Source organism: Scyliorhinus torazame, chromosome 17, assembly GCF_047496885.1.
Source record: "Scyliorhinus torazame isolate Kashiwa2021f chromosome 17, sScyTor2.1, whole genome shotgun sequence".
Classification (NCBI taxonomy): Eukaryota; Metazoa; Chordata; class Chondrichthyes; order Carcharhiniformes; family Scyliorhinidae; genus Scyliorhinus; species Scyliorhinus torazame.
The window spans coordinates 59,471,360-59,487,754 of NC_092723.1; the positions used below are offsets into that span (position 1 = coordinate 59,471,360).

The following is a 16,395-nucleotide window of genomic DNA, read 5'->3' on the forward strand; positions in this document are numbered from 1 at the left end:
TCCCCTGGGAGACCCCCACAAGTTCTGTTTCATCTGGTCCCCATTTGTGGAGACCGGTACTGAATGGCGCTCACCCAAGGTCTCCGAGGCGAGATGGATGAATCCCAAAGTCTCAGGTACCTTGGATCTCCACATCAGAGTGAGACTAACCCGATCCGCTGAGGAAGCAGGCAGCAATGAGGGAGATTGGTAGGGTGAGGGCCGAAAGGGGTAAGGTGGTTATGGACCCAGAGGGGGTGAATGGGGTATTTGAGGTCATTGGCAATGGCACTTCGGGCATCGAGGGGCTGGAAAGGGATTGAGCGGGGAGGAGGGTGCCGAGTTTAGAGCTTCGCTATATGTGGACGATTTGTTGTTATACATTTTGGACCCGTTGGGCAGCATTGAAAGGATCATGGAGATCCTGAGGTTATTTGGCCAGTTTTCGGGGTACAAATTGAACATGGGGAAGAGTGAGGTGTTCACGATTAATGCTAGAGGGCAGGAGAATAGGTTGGGGTAGTTGCTGTTCCGGGTAGTGAGGGCGAGGTTTCAGTATCTAAGAATTCAGGTGGCGCAGAGCTGGGCCTAGCTACACAAATTGAACTTGGCACGACTGGCGGAGGGAATGAAGGTGGATTTTAAGAGATGGGATGTGTTGCCGCTGTCACTGGGTGCTGGGTGCGTGCAGATGGCGAAAATGACGATGCTGTCCAGGTTCTTGACCGTGTTCCAAAACATCCCTATCTTTGTTTTCAAGTCCTTTTTCAGGAAGGTCAATGGGATAATTTTGGGGTTTGAGTGGGCGGGAAGACCCCATTGGTGAGGTGGATGTTCCTGGAGAGAGTGCAAGCGGGGCTCGGGCAGTGCCGAATTTAAATTATTATTGGGCGGCGAAGATTTCTATAGTGAGGAAATGTAAAAAACCTTGAATAAAAATATTTTTTTAAAAATTAGAGTGAGACTAGCTGTCTCGTTCTAATATGCAAATTTGCCAAAAAGTGGTCCTGCCCACATGGGCGGGATTTACATCGCAATGTCTCGCGAGATCAGCGTGGCCATTGGATCGCGCCCTAACATCACCAACAGATAAAATATGACATTACTCAAAGCGTGCTAGAGGCTTTACTAGTAAACTCCTCACATTTTATAAAGAGCATAGCGATGCGAACACAGTTTGCCTGCTATGTATTGTTGTGTTCACAGTTTTCCTGTTATATTTGCCAATAATATACAAACAGGAAATCTCACTTAACAACTGTATCTTCTAATTGTCAGCGTTACATCCAGAATCTCACTGCGGAGGCAACAATTAAGCTGCACAAAGCTGATTGAAACTGTTTGAAGATCTGACTTGGCTTGAAATCAGCACTCTTTAAAATGGCTAAGTACAGGACAGGAGCAAAACAGTCGGCGCGTTTAATACATTAATAGCAGTAATTATAGAATCCAAATGTTGCTGTAAACAATGAGACCCTGTGGTTGAAGTTTATTTGTCAATCGCCATCTTCCTCACTGTTCGCTACACTTCCAAAGTTGTGCATCATCTGCAAATTTTGAAATTGTGCCCTCGACACACATATTCAAGGAATTAATAAATGTTACAAAATGAAGTTGGTCAGTAGGATACCATTCTCCAATCTGAAAAGCAACCTTTTACTACTCTCTACTTCCTGCCATTCAGTCTACCACTGGGTGTCTCAGGGAAATTTAAAATGAACGCAGGCACCCAAAAGACTCAATTCGCCGTAACATTTTGAGTGTGCGACGGGTCGCAACCCGCCACATTTCCTGCACCGGTCAAAATGTGACCGGTGGGAATTGGTTAGGAAATCCCCCATTGGGCCTAAACGTTCAGCCCCATGTTTTGACCTAACTCAAATCTGAACATGAACAATGATATTGCTTTCCAGAATTTGATAAATAATGAGGAAACATGACCTCCCAAATGTGTCTCAAATATTTAACCTGCCCATTTAAGTGATGGACATAACATAACACACCAGGCATTATTTCTTTGGAAGCTGGAGGAAGAAGAATTTTGGAGTCAGACAATAAACATGTGTTTCAATCGAAGTTGATATTTTTTTAGCATTTTACTTTCAGCACTGACAAGAGTCAGGTATTTTCTTGCAAACTGAAGGAATCTTTGCGTCCTATGTGTCCTTTTCACCTTCTAACATGTGTAAATATTACCAGGATACTTAACTTACAGGTGAAGCTATTTTCAAAAATTCCTTTTGAGGGCCATGTTTATATTTTCCCCTAAAACCGTTCTGTATGACCCCCATTCCCCTTGCCAATTGGACCCATTGCAAGGCTTCTCCGAATAACAGCCATCCAATAAAAAAAACTCCTTGCCTTCTGCTGTATGTGTAGGTGTCCGCCCTCCACCCAACCCCTCCACACTAGATCATGACCAGAAGTGGATAATTCACCAACTTTATAAAAAACTACAGCCCACAATTTTGATCACAGAGTATTTGCAAGTTGAGTCAGTTCGCTTTCTCAAATCAGCTCAAAAAAACTTAAAATTACTGCACAGTTTCAGTATTACAGTGACATCGTTCATTTAGCAAAATCAGCAGCAAAGATAAGAGACCGAGAACTACAGACATTGGCGCGGTCATGTGGAGAAGATATAGTCCCTCCACACAGAATAGTCAGTACAGGTTCCATTCTGCGGCTACTGATTGCAGGCGATTTTAGACAAAGATCTTTCTGTCCTTAATGACATTTTAAAGTGTAGGTTCCCCCAGTGTTGGCCTGCCTACAGACCTTTTGTGAGATGAAATGCCACTTTTGATGTGGTTGCCATTCAATTCTCTTACCTCTTGATCTTGTCACTTTGATTAATCTTGCGCTATCTGCCCTCGAGCACAACTGCCTTTTCTCTTTCCAAGACCGAGTGGTTCAAATAAAGTTTTTAAGTGTGCCCTCCAGCGTTGTTTTTTCTTTAAAAAGAGACTGTTTTCTCATCCATCACTGACGTGGAGAACTGAAGGGTTGGACTTTTTCTAACCTTGTTTGGTAATCCTCACCTTGGGGATATTGAGCCTGGTGTTTGGCAAAGCTATCTCGCTGATGTGAAAAGTTCTGTCTGCACTGTGGCCTGGCAGCGTATAGATCCGATCCTAAGTCTGCAGGTACAACGCACAGTTGTTTCAAGAAAAAATGCATAAAGGAAGCCCTCCCAAAAAGTAGCCCTCAGATCAAGTTGGTAACGAGCGACCTTGACATCAGAGAGATAAGGGAAGCTGTAATACTCCTGACAGACATAATTAATTCTCTGGTCCACTCACCGGTCAGCCTACACTGTTCTAATGAGCTCAACAAAAGCCCGAGGAACAACACCTCAACTTTCTATTAGGCACTTTGCAGCTTTCCGGATTCAACGTTGAGTTCAACAGGTTCAGATCATAACCTCTGCCCTTTTAAAGACAGCAGTTGCTGGAAATCAATCTGCTTTTGTCGCTAACAGCTCCTCCAGACCTATTGTTTTGTTTCTTTACATGTCCCCTTGATTATTCCCTTTTTGCCTTGCACCATGATCCCTTTTGGCAATTTAAATCTCCCTTGCTTTCTACCCTATTACAAACCTCCCCTTTCGTTAGTGGTGCAGGTAAAGTTAGTCGGATGTCGGCTTGCCAACACTCCGGGACTGACCTGGAGTCTCCAGGAATTGAAGATTAGTCTCCAGGACACAGCTGTGTGTGACCCTGGAGAAAGATCATTGGGATGTTAAAACAGATTTTTTTTTTTTGTCATTTCCTTTGAACAATTCTCCAGATATGACCAGATATGAAAATATTGAAATGTGGAGGTGGGGATGTGAAAAGGTTGTTTGGATGACAATCAAGCATCATCCAATTGGGTACTGAGTCTTTCTGCTTTCGAATTGACATGGGGGAGGCTGTATGTCACAAGGTTGGATGTGTTGGCCGATGAATGTAGAGTAAAGGGTTAACATCAGGAGCACCCGATACTGATGTAACTGCTGATGTAACTGTGATATAATGTCACATGACTAAGAGACTGCACTCTGGAGGGAAGCGAAAGTACCACCTTGTGTAGGGTACTGAGATGTATATAGATCTGTAAACAAACAAGAAATTATTTTTACAAGTAACAGTCTAAGGCAACATTCTTTGGGTCATGGGCAAACCCTAAAGGTACCCCTCAAAGATCCCAAACCCAAGGCGAAACAAATAATGGTTGGAGCATGGGGGCAAGTCATGTGATGAGTTCTCCAAGGGTATATTCAATCACCGTTGGCAACCCGAGTTGGATATTCTGATAAAGGAACTGGTATTTTTTTCTTCCTGAATGAATGAGTAATCAGTGATAGCAGAATAGCCTTCCTAAACTGCATTTATCTTGTGACTTTAGCATAAATTGCAGTCTGCAACCAGATTAGGTGTCAGCCATTCAACAATTACATTGCAAAAGGAGGGTCCATTGGTGGCTGTTTCAGAGTAACAGCACCAAGGTCACCCGGAGACACCCTCCCTCTTCTGGAGAATGCTTAGTTTAAGCTCGAGTTTTTACATTTGTTCTTGAAGAAATACAACTCATTTAGAATGAATAGGCTGACAAAGCACGAGCTGGTTACTTTTTCAACTGATTTCAACACAAACCTGTGGATTCAGTGAATGTGAAGAGCCAATAGAGGTTTTAATGGTCCATTTCTTGTTTTCCTGACATGTGCCAGCAGGTTTGGATTTTCTGTTGAGAAAACGTTGCTATTGAGGAAACGTTGCACAGTGGCTTCAACATGGCAAGGTACAGAAAGAGACCCCATGCACCATGAGCCACGCTTTAGATAGACAACAAAGATACTGAATGAATGTCTATCTAATAAGTGGATCGAAGATTGTTTTAAAAAATGGAGATACCGAAGCTAAATGGAATACAATGGCCCACATCCCACTGGGACCATATGCATATAAGCTGTGGATTGCAAATGGTAATTTTACATGAATAATGAAGAGCTTCTTCTGGATTCTCCACACACCTCTGGGTTCTATGGAGCTCTTGTGGCACAGTGGGTAGTGTCCCTGCCTCTGAGCCCAAGGCTCTGGGTTCGAGTCCAACTCCAGGACTTGATGGCCTAGGAAGGTGTGGCCATAACGCAGTCTAACAGGTTGAGTACCTTTCCAACACCTGCCAATAGCAGACAGTAAGAGTGGGAGGGATTCCTGGTCAGCTATGTAATAGAAGAGACGTTTGAGCGCCTATCATGACTGTGTTTGTAATAGTGCACATCGCCACAGCAACTCAAACTCCCTGAGTGAACTGAAACACACCCCCACCTTATGGGAATTTACTGATTGCTGTGCAGCTTATAGTAAGGAAAATACTATGATACTGTTTTGCTGCCGGACGGGATTCTCTGCTCCCGCCGCTTGTTCGTGGGATTACCCATTGAAGCCACCCCACACTGCCCGGAAACACGCGGGCGGGATGCGCTGCCAGTGGGAACAGAGAATCCCAATGACCAGATAACTCCGCCCATTGTCCCTAGCACCCTTTACACCGCCCATACCAAACAAGGAGTCATTCAGTTTATTCAATAATGTGAAACTACATGTAATTCTGACAAATAAATGTATGCCAAACGGTGGAAGGAAATGGCCTCCTGTGATACATCAGAAATTCCAAGACTATTTTCTTCATGAGCTGATAGGTCAAAGGGCAGAAATTTAACAAAAATACAAGCCATGAGCCCCTTCCTGGTCCAAGCAGAAAATAATTTTCAGTTAATATATATATTATTCAGAAGCCATGTTCATACTTAAATGGGTATTAAATGGCACAGTAACCACAGATTGTTGGTGGTATTTAGTGCACCCTGGTGGTAGGGTTTGAAAGTAGCAGAAGCATTTAATTGGGTGAGAGGGTGCAGGCTGTGGAAGCCGTTGTTTCCCTGCCTCTGCCTGATCATTTCCAGGGCAGGAAGGCTCCTGGACAGCCTTTCTACCTGCACACTAATTCAGATCCTTAAGTAGGACGAAATAGAGGGATATGGACACAGGAAAATCAGAAAGATTTTTTTGGGTTAGGGCATTGATGCACAATCAATTACTCTCGAGACAAGGTGAGTCATAACTAATCGGCTTTAATCAGCTAGAACTGTACCCAGCAGCTTCGATACTGAAAGTGAAGGCTGCTGGGATGGCATTGGTTCTTATACCCCGCCTCTCAGGGCGGAGCTATGTACGTTAGCCAATGGTAGACTCCTAGGTCTAGCCAATGGTCATCCACCTCTCATGTACTGCAATACCTGGTATTACCACAGGCATCATGATTGGCACAGGCTTGCAGGGCCTGTCCTGTGCTGTACTTTTCTTTGTTCTTTCTTCTCGTCATGTGATGCCCCCTTAAAGGGCCTCATCCCACTGTGACAGGCGAGAGGGTCACCATACAGGAAGTCCAAAAAGTAAACCCTGTTATGTTTGCTTGGGTGAGAGTGGGGGGGGGGGGGGGGGGGGGCCCTATCCAAAGTCACTCCGTGTCAGATCAAAGCATCTGGGAAGCCAAGGTGAGGGACATCCGTTGTAAGCGTCCCCACCCCCTGCCCACTCTTTCTACAGAGCTCCCCCCTGCACCAGCCAGTAACCCACCCTCCCCCATTCCCACAACTCCCATGTGGACTGTGTGTCTCCTGGTGGGTGCATTACCAGCAGCTGACATCGCTCCCAGTGATGCTGACAGGCAATGGTGAGCTGCTGGTTTCTGATTGGCAGGCAGCTCTTTAATTGTATGTGTGTGGGGTGGGGAGTGGGGTATGTGTGTGTGGTGTGTGGGGGGGGGGGGATGGTATGTTGGGGGGGGGGGGGAATGCCCACCGTTGGGTCCTAAATCCCAGGGAAAGTCTGCTACTGAGCAATTAGGAGCTTAATACTGCTGGATCTGCGATGGAGATGACACTGGGCTCCAGCCAGTTCTCCAGCTAGCAGGCAAGAACACTGTTGTTAATATTAAATTACGTGCACCAGGCGTCTGCGACCTGGGGACCTGAAACCACATGCAGCTCTTCAAGGAGTCACGCATTTCCCAAATTCATCGATCAAACCTATTTTGGTGGCCATTTGCTTTGTTGTTTTCTGAAAAACCTACACTTGTGAGAAAGTATCATTCAATTAGCATTTTTTGTAGAAACATTTTTAAAATGTTGAAATGGTTTTCTGTCCTGTTTTTCAATAGTATTAGCGCATGAGTTGCTGCTTGCAAGATTTTGCGTTTTTGACCAGGTTTTTGAAGTGTTTCTTGTTGTTAAGGTTGCCAATTCCTGCTATACACGCAACTTACCGTTCAAAAGCATTTTATTTCTGATAAAGATTTGTCATCGAGGGAATAGGAATAATTAGCAAAAGCAGCAGGGAGATCATAAAACTCTATTTGATCTCTTATCTTGTTTCGACTCTTCTTTTCTCATGATCATTTCTGTAATAAAAATGTAATGGTGAAATGGAATGAGATTGAACAGTTGATCACGCAGTTTGAGGGAGCTGGAGTATTTTTTTTATTTTAAAGTACCCAATTCTTTTATTTCCAATTAAGGGACAATTTAGCGTGGCCAATCGACCTACCCTGCACACCTTCGAGTTGTGGGGGTGAGATCCATGCAAACACGGGGCGAAGGTGCAAACTCCACATGGACAGTGACCCAGGGCCAGGACCGAACGCGGGTTCTCAGTGCCGTGAGGCAGCATTGCTAACCACTGCACCGCCATGACCCCCCCCCCCCCCTCCCTCCGAAGGAACTGATGTATAATGAACCAGTGAGCTTTATTATTTAATTCATCAGCAACTTCAGGGGCAAATATTTTTTAAATAAAAATTCACCATATTAGGCAACATACACAAAGCAATCTGTCTTGCAACCTTTCCTCACTCCTTATTTTATCAATACAATTATGGGGTGCGATTCTCCGACCCCCCACCGGGTCAGAGAATCGCCGGCGGCTGCGTGAGTCCCGCCCCCGCCGTGTCCCGAATTCTCCGCCACCAGAGATTCGGCGGGGGCGGGAATCGTGCCGCGCCGGTCGGCAGGCCCATCCCCGGCGATTCTCCGGCCCGCAGTGGGCCGAAGTCCCGCCGCTGTCAACCCTCGCCAGCCGGTGTGGATTAGACCTCCTTTTGAACGGCGGGACAAGGCGGCGCGGGCAGGCTCCGGGTCCTGGGGGGAGGGGGGCGGGGTGATCTGGCCCCGGGGGGTGCCCCCACTGTGGCCTGGCCTGCGATCAGGGCCCACCGATCCGCGGACGGGCTGTGCCGTGGGGGCACTCTTTTTCTTCCGCCTTCGCCATGGTCTTCACTATGGCGGAGGCGGAAGAGACCCCCTGCCCTGCGCATGTGCGGGGATGCCGTGAGCAGCCGCTGACGATCCCGCACATGCGTCGCCCGGCGAAGTCCTTTCAGCGCAGGCTGGCGTGGTGCCAAAGGCCTTTCCCGCCAGAGGTGAGGGCTTGGCCCCTAAGGGTGTGGCGAATTCCGTACCTTTGGGGCGGCGCGACGCCGGAGTGGTTCCCGCCACTCCATTACGCCGGATTCCCCCGCCCCGCCGGGTAGGGGAGAATCCCGGCCATGGTCCTTTTACCCTCTGAATTTATTCCCTTGTCCCTCCCAAGTTGAAATGAATCTATTTTATCATGGCATCTCCTCCTACAGCGTCACATGTCGCTCATTTCCAAAACCTGCCTATGATCTTTTTGTGTGGTGGAGCAGGATTGAAGGGCCAAATGACCTATTCCTGCTCACATTGTTCATGTACCTCACTTTTTATTCCGCCTGCAATTTAAAAGCTCCAAAGAAAACTTGGTGTTATCTATCCCATGATTCTTGATTCACGCTGTTCTTTATCCCACACATTTTACATTTCAACCTATCCAGCATCATGTACTGTGGGTCTTTGTGACACAAACCTTCCATGGTAACCGACATAGCAGACGCTGAGCTGGAATGTCGGATGTGCTGGGAACAAATCTGAGTATTGATGAAAATCTCCTGCTGAAGGAAGTCTGGGTTGGCTCCACCAATGGCCATGTGACTGAATAGATTAAGACAGAGAGAGGAGAAAGATCCCAGATTTAATGTTCGGTGTCCAATGAGTTTGATGGTTTCACTTGGGACAACAGTTGGGACACTAAAATTGGCCTAAGTGCCCGTGAAATAGGATATACAAAATATATTCCTCTCAGTTCTTGCCTGAGACCTGTTCACAAATATGCATGTCCTCCAATTTGATATTCAAAGTTCAGCCAACTCATGCTTATGTTAACTATTCCTAACAGGAGTTCAAAGACACAGATAACAAGTTATCCTAGAAATACACCTAGAAATAGTGGCTGCATTGGTGGTCACCTTCCAAGATTCTATAGACTCTGGAACAGTTCCTACCGATTGGAAGGTAGCTAATGTAATCCCACTATTTGGGCGCCAGTTTAGCTCAGTGGGCTAGACAGCTGGTTCGTGATGCAGAACCAGGCCAGCAGCGCGGGTTCAATTTCCGTACCGGCTGAGGTTATTCATGAAGACCTTGCCTTCTCAACTTTGCCCCTTACCTGAGGTGTGGTGATCCTCAGTTTAAACCACCACCGGTCAGCTCTCCCCCTCAAAGGGGAAAGCAGCCTATGGTCACCTGGAACTTTGGTGACTTTATCTCACCTATTTCAAAAGGCAGGTAGAAAGAAAACAGGGAATTGTAGAACAGTAAGCCTGACATCAGTAGTAGCGAAAATGTTAGAATACATTATCAAAGATTTTATAGCAGCGCACTTGGAAAACAGTAGCAGGATCGGACAGAGTCAACATGGTTTTATGAAAAGGAAATCATGTTTGACAAATCTACTGGAATTTTTTGCGGATGTAACTAGTAGAATTGATGAAGGGGGCCAGTGGATGTGGTTAATTTGGACTATCAGAAGGCTTTCCACAAAGTCCCAAGTAAGACGTTAGCCTGTAAAATTAAAGCGCATTTTGTTGGCATAAAGTTGGCAGACAGGAAACAAAGGGTACAATTCTCCCAAAACGGAACAAAGTCCCTGAGCGAGTGCATTTAGCCACATGGTTCCCAGCGCTTGCAAGTGCCAAGAAACACATGGCTATTCAACTTGACACACGTTGAATAAGATGCCTGAACAGGGGAAGTGCGGCAAGGCCGCTCATAGTCCCATTTTTTTAGAGTGGGGAGCTCCGCTCACCGGGTAGCACTTCCAGGCTGCCAGACTGGCACTGCCAGGATACCAGGTGGCATCAACAGTGCCCGGATGCCACCCTGTGCAAAGGGCATGCGGCTGGAGGCCTCCGATCTCCTGGGAGACCCCCACAAATGCCGTACCGTCTGGTCCACATTTGTGGGCACCAGTGTTGAACGGCGCTCACCCAAGGTCTCTGAGACAAAGGGGTTAAATCCCAAAGCCTAAAGTACCTCAGGAATCTGCACATTAGAAGGAGGCTTACAATTGACATTGCAACGTCTCGCAAGATTGCGTTGGATCTCGCAGGGCCGGGTAGATCCTGGGAGCGGGGTCTCCTGGCTTTCATCGGCCATGCTGTGCCACGGTGAGCTGCTTTTCAGGCAAAGTGTGGCCATTGGATCGCATCCAAAGAGTAGGCAGTGACTAGTGGGGTATCTTAGGGGTTGGTGCTGGGACCTGAGCTTTTCACTTTATATATTAATGATTTAAATGAGGAAACCTTATGTAAAATCTCCAAATTTGCAGATGACACAAAGCTGAGTGGGAGGGTTATCCACTTTGGTCGCAAAACCGGGAAGGCAGATTATTATCTGAATGGCCATAAATTAGGAGTGGGAAATATGAAACGAGACCTGGGTGTCCTTGTACACCAGTCACTGAAGGTAAGCATGCAGGTGCAGCAGACGGCAATAAAGGCCACTGGTATGTTGGGCCACATAGCGAGAGGATTCGAGTACAGGATCAGGGATCTCTTGCTGCAATTATACAGGGCTTTGGTGAGGCCAAACCTGGAATATTGTGAGCAGTTTTAGTCCCCTTATCTGAGGAAGGAAGTTCTTGCTATAGAACAAAGAACAAAGAAAAGTACAGCACAGGAACAGGCTCTTCGGCCCTCCAAGCCTGCGCTGACCATGCTGCTCATCTAAACTAAAATCTTCTTCACTTCCGGGGTCCGTATCCCTCTATTTCCATTCTATTCATGTATTTGTAAAGATGCCCCTTAAATGTCACTATCGTCCCTGATTCCACCACCTCCTCCAGCAGCGAGTTCCAGGCACCCACTACCCTCTTGTGTAAAAAACATGCCTCGTACATCTCCTCTAAACCTTGCACCTCGCACCATAAACCTATGCCCCCTAGTAATTGACCCCTCTATCCTGGGAAAAAGTCTGCCCCTCATAATTTTGTAGACCTCTATCAGGTCGCCCCTCAACCTCCGTCGTTCCAGTGAGAACAAACCGAGTTTATTCAAACTCTCAACCTATAGAGGGAGTGCAGAGACGGTTTGCTAGACTGATTCCTGGGATGGCAGGACTGAAGTATGAGGAGAGATTGAGTCAGTTACGATTGTTTTCACATGGAGTTCAGAAGAATGAGGGGGATCTCATAGAAACCAATAAAAGTCTAACATGACTAGACAGGGTAGATGCAAGAAGGATGTTCCCGATGGTGTGAGTGTCCAGAACCAGGGGTCACAGTCTGAGGATATGGGTTAGACCCTTTAGGACTGAGATGGGGACAACTTTCTTCACCCTGAGAGTAGTCACCCTGTGGCATTCGCTAACACAGGAAGCAGTTGAGGCCAAAACTTTGTGGGCAGGATTCTCCAGCCCGTCGCATCAGTTTTCTGGTGCGGCGTGCCCCCGCCAATGGCGGGATACGCTGTGTCACCAGCCGGCCAGTGGGGTTTCCCATTGTGGGCAGCCCCACACTGTCAGGAAAACCCCAGGCATGGGTGCGCTGCCGGCGCAATGGAGAATCCTGACAGTGGAGAATCCAGCACTGTAGTTAGACAGCACTTGGGACGAAGAGGATCAAAGGATGTGGGAGGGAAGGCATGATCAGGCTATTGAGTTGGATTATCAGTCATGGTCATAGGAATGGCGGAGCAGGCTTGAAGGGCCAAATGGCCTCCTCCTGCTCCTATTTTTAATGTTTCTATAATGTTGAGTTGACTATTATTCCTACAATAAAAAAATTTCTGGGGTTCTCCTTGGAAAGTCGAGGCCCAAAGCCAGAAATATTCCAGTTACATTTCTCTGTATAATTACCATTGCACTCATTTCCTTAGAAAGATGGGAAATCCAAAATTACAAGCAAATGTAACTTCATGATCAGATATTTAGGGTTACAATCATTTAAGGCAGTTAAATATCCTTGGAATATCTCCCAGGTTGTTGATAACTTCATATGAACCAAATGCATTTTGTTAAGACACTCTGGGCTAGTGCACGGTCAATTCCAGCCCCACTTGACCCAGAGTCACAACATAATTAAAGTAACCAATATTTCTTAGAAAAATACCCAAGGCTTCCCACTGATTACAGTTACCAGATTTGTAAAATTAAACACAAATACTTTTTTATTTACAACAAGAACTTTAATGAAATATGCAGCAAATACAATTAGTTAACTATCAACTAATTCTACTTGCCCCCACCATCTATACACACACACACATACACACACACACACACACACAGTCGACAGAAAAACACAGAGTGGAGGAGAGAGGTGAAAATAATAAGTAAAAGGGGAAAGAGTTTTTGTTTCAGATAGTTGAGAGAATAAGAAGAGCAAGTCCTTCCCCTGAATGTCCAGGATTCAAACTGAGCTCCTTGGGTCTCTAGAAATCATTCCACTCGAGCAGGACTCAATCACCACCTGTTACTGGGCAGAATACAGCCTTTTGACTAATTCATTGGACCCCCAGCCAATCAATTGTACTGAGTTCCACCCCACCTCTCAGGTGCCGAGAAGTCAAAGTTCACCTGTTCAAAAAACCAACACCATATACTATGTTGCAACTTTCTGAATTCCTCCTTCTCTCTGAAGCTTGACTTATAAACATACATATCCATGAAACTTCCATGGATTAAAAATAACAAAAATAAAGAAAGGGAAAATAAGAGAATCAATAGGAAGGACCCTTACAATTCAGTGAATGGCAAGTTATCACTTATGAATTCACACGTTCTCCTCAAATAATTATTTCCAATGCTGTCTCTCTTGGATTAGCCATGCAAAGCAGACTCTCACTTATACAAGTGACTACAGGGCCGGCATTTCAAGATGCTTTCTTTATACAAACCAGTCTTTTGTTTAGTAAAGATTATGATACATTAATTTGTGTATTGTTTTTGTGAGGGCAATGAAGAATCCAGCATGGGTTTGTAGAGTCAAAAGAAACAACTTTATTTAGAATTACATATATACAACAGCAGCAGTACTTCTCCACTGCTCTACTTCTCCAAGCTGGTCTTCCGAAATTCCCCAGATTCTAGAATTGTCCTACTGGATTATGAAGTTAGCAAATTTAAGAGTACTATTCAAGAAGAGAGAGAAAACAGGGAGCTACCAGCCTGTTGGCCTGACGTCAGTAGTCAGGAAAATGTTGGATTCAATTGTTAAGGAAGTCTTAATATTGCACTTAGAAAAACAGAGTCAACCTGGGTTTCACAAAATGGAAATTGTGTTTGGCAAATACGTTAGGTGTTTTTGTGGATATAGTATACTTGGGTTTTCAAAAGGCATTTGATACACAAAATCAGGGCTCATGGAGTTGGGGATATATATCAGCATGGATCAAGGAGTGGTTCATAGACAGTATGCAGAGTCCGGAGGGATAATTGGGGCATTTTCAAGGTGTCAGGTTGTAACTAGTAGAGTGTCGCAAGGATCTAGGACCTCAGCTATTTATAATCTACATTAATGACATAAGGTAGGATTACATGCTCCCACTGACTTTCAGAAGTCCACTGCCATTTAAAGCTCAACTGAGCATCTGTTGGTTTGATAGGAAGTCCTGTCTTGGGAGAGCTGTTAGCCAATCTAAATGACAGGTGGCTCTCCAACTCCTCCCGGCTCAGCGCTGCAGTGTCCAGAAGAGGTACTACAATGTTATGTCTGAAACTCAGTCCTGGGACCGTTTCCACGTCCCGGGAGTCCTGGAGAGCATGATTGGTATGTCCTGGGGGACGGAAGAGCCAGAATTCCCAGATCCCGGAGGGGAGGGCACTTCAAATCTGAAGTGGCCTTCCGGAGCCATTGAGGGCGAACCTCTGCTGCGGGTTTCCCAGCAGCAAAGGATGCATAGAACTTGAAACCCCATTGACAGCAGCAGAATCAGAAGATCTCGCCTTCCGGCCAATGTCGGGCCACCTCCACCGCTGCGAAACACGCCGCAGGCTGTGCTGAAAATCCCACTCGTAGTGAGGAAATGGGAGAGGAAATCCTCAGTTAAGGAAAAAGGAAAACATATCGAAAGTGCTGGAATGGTAGGTGCCATCTTCATGACAATTACAACTGAGAGTGAGAAACTGGGAGAATGAGATAGACTTCTTATGGGAAGTCAAGTTAACTGTGGGAATCAATGGATCCATCGTGGTTATCGGGCAATAATCCCTCTCCAGAAATTGAGACAGAGCAGTTGGGGAAGGGAATGGAAAAGTCAGATGAACTATGTGAAGGTGAGGAGGGTGGAAATTGGAAGTGAAGTTGATGAAATTTTCCAGTTCGTGGTGAAAGCATGCAACACCACTGATGCAGTCATCAACATACCAGGGAGGGGGCTTGAGTGGGACTAGAACATGGAATGTCCACATATCCCACAAAAAGGCTGACATAGTTAGAATCCATATGCGTTCCCATAGCAACATCTTTTATTTGGAGGAAGTGAGTGGAATCAAACGAGAATTCATTCAATGTGAGAACAAGGTTCAGCCAGGCAGAGATGGGTAGCGGTGGATCGAGGCTGGTTAGGCCTCTGTTTACAGAAGAAGCAGAGATCTCTTAGACCACCCTGGTGGGAGACAGAGGTGTAGAGAGATTGGAATTGACCTGCTAAAGAGCTGTTCGACTTGGTAGTATTTCTGTGGCTCTGACTATAAAATTTCCAGAACAAAGAACAAAGAAATGTACAGCACAGGAACAGGCCCTTCGGTCCTCCAAGCCCGTGCCGACCATGCTGCCCGACTAAACTACAATCTTCTACACTTCCTGGGTCCGTATCCCTCTATTCCCATCCTATTCATGTATTTGTCAAAATGCCCCTTAAATGTCACTATCGTCCCTGCTTCCACCACCTCCTCCGGTAGCGAGTTCCAAGCACCCACTACCCTCTGCGTAAAAAACTTGCCTCGTACATCTACTCTAAACCTTGCCCCTCTCACCTTAAACCTATGCCCCCTAGTAATTGACCCCTCTACCCTGGGGAAAAGCATCTGACTATCCACTCTGTCTATGCCCCTCATAATTTTGTAGACCTCTATCAGGTCTCCCCTCAACCTCCTTCGTTCCAGTGAGAACAAACCGAGTTTATTCAACCGCTCCTCATAGCTAATGCCCTCCATACCAGGCAACATTCTGGTAAATCTCTTCTGCACCCTCTCTAAAGCCTCCACATCCTTCTGGTAGTGTGGCGACCAGAATTGAACACTATACTCCAAGTGTGGCCTAACTAAGATTCTATACAGCTGCAACATGACTTGCCAATTCTTATACTCAATGCCCTGGCCAATGAAGGCAAGCATGCCGTATGCCTTCTTGACTACCTTCTCCACCTGTGTTGCCCCTTTCAATGACCTGTGTACCTGTACTCCTAGATCTCTTTGACTTTCAATACTCTTGAGGGTTCTACCATTCACTGTATATTCCCTACCTGCATTAGACCTTCCAAAATGCATTACCTCACATTTGTCCGGATTAAACTCCATCTGCCATCTCTCCGCCCAAGTCTCCAAACAATCTAAATCCTGCTGTATCCTCTGACAGTCCTCATCGCTATCCGCAATTCCACCAACCTTTGTGTCGTCTGCAAACTTACTAATCAGACCAGTTACATTTTCCTCCAAATCATTTATATATACTACAAAGAGCAAAGGTCCCAGCACTGATCCCTGTGGAACACCACTGGTCACAGCCCTCCAATTAGAAAAGCATCCTTCCATTGCTACTCTCTGCCTTCTATGACCTAGCCAGTTCTGTATCCACCTTGCCAGAAGGTCCAGGTTCAAACTGAAGAGATTGATGACCATGAGCCCTATCTCTCAATGCAAACATGATTTTTGCTTATAATCTGGTTGAATTTTTAAACATTATGGAGATGAAACATGTTTGCACAAATGCACGTTGAGACATGGATACATCTATAGCAGAAATGTTCCTTCAAAATGCATGAATAATCTAATTCTCCTCAAGGTAATGGGAGGACTTA

At 45.8% G+C, this 16,395-nt stretch overlaps 1 protein-coding gene across 2 annotated transcripts in view; it reads right to left on the bottom strand.

The window, feature by feature from the left end:
- The window catches only part of LOC140393894 (signal peptide, CUB and EGF-like domain-containing protein 3), a 520,338-nt gene that overhangs the window by 279,883 nt on the left and 224,060 nt on the right, over positions 1–16,395 (bottom strand). The gene's annotated exons all lie outside the window — the stretch shown is intronic.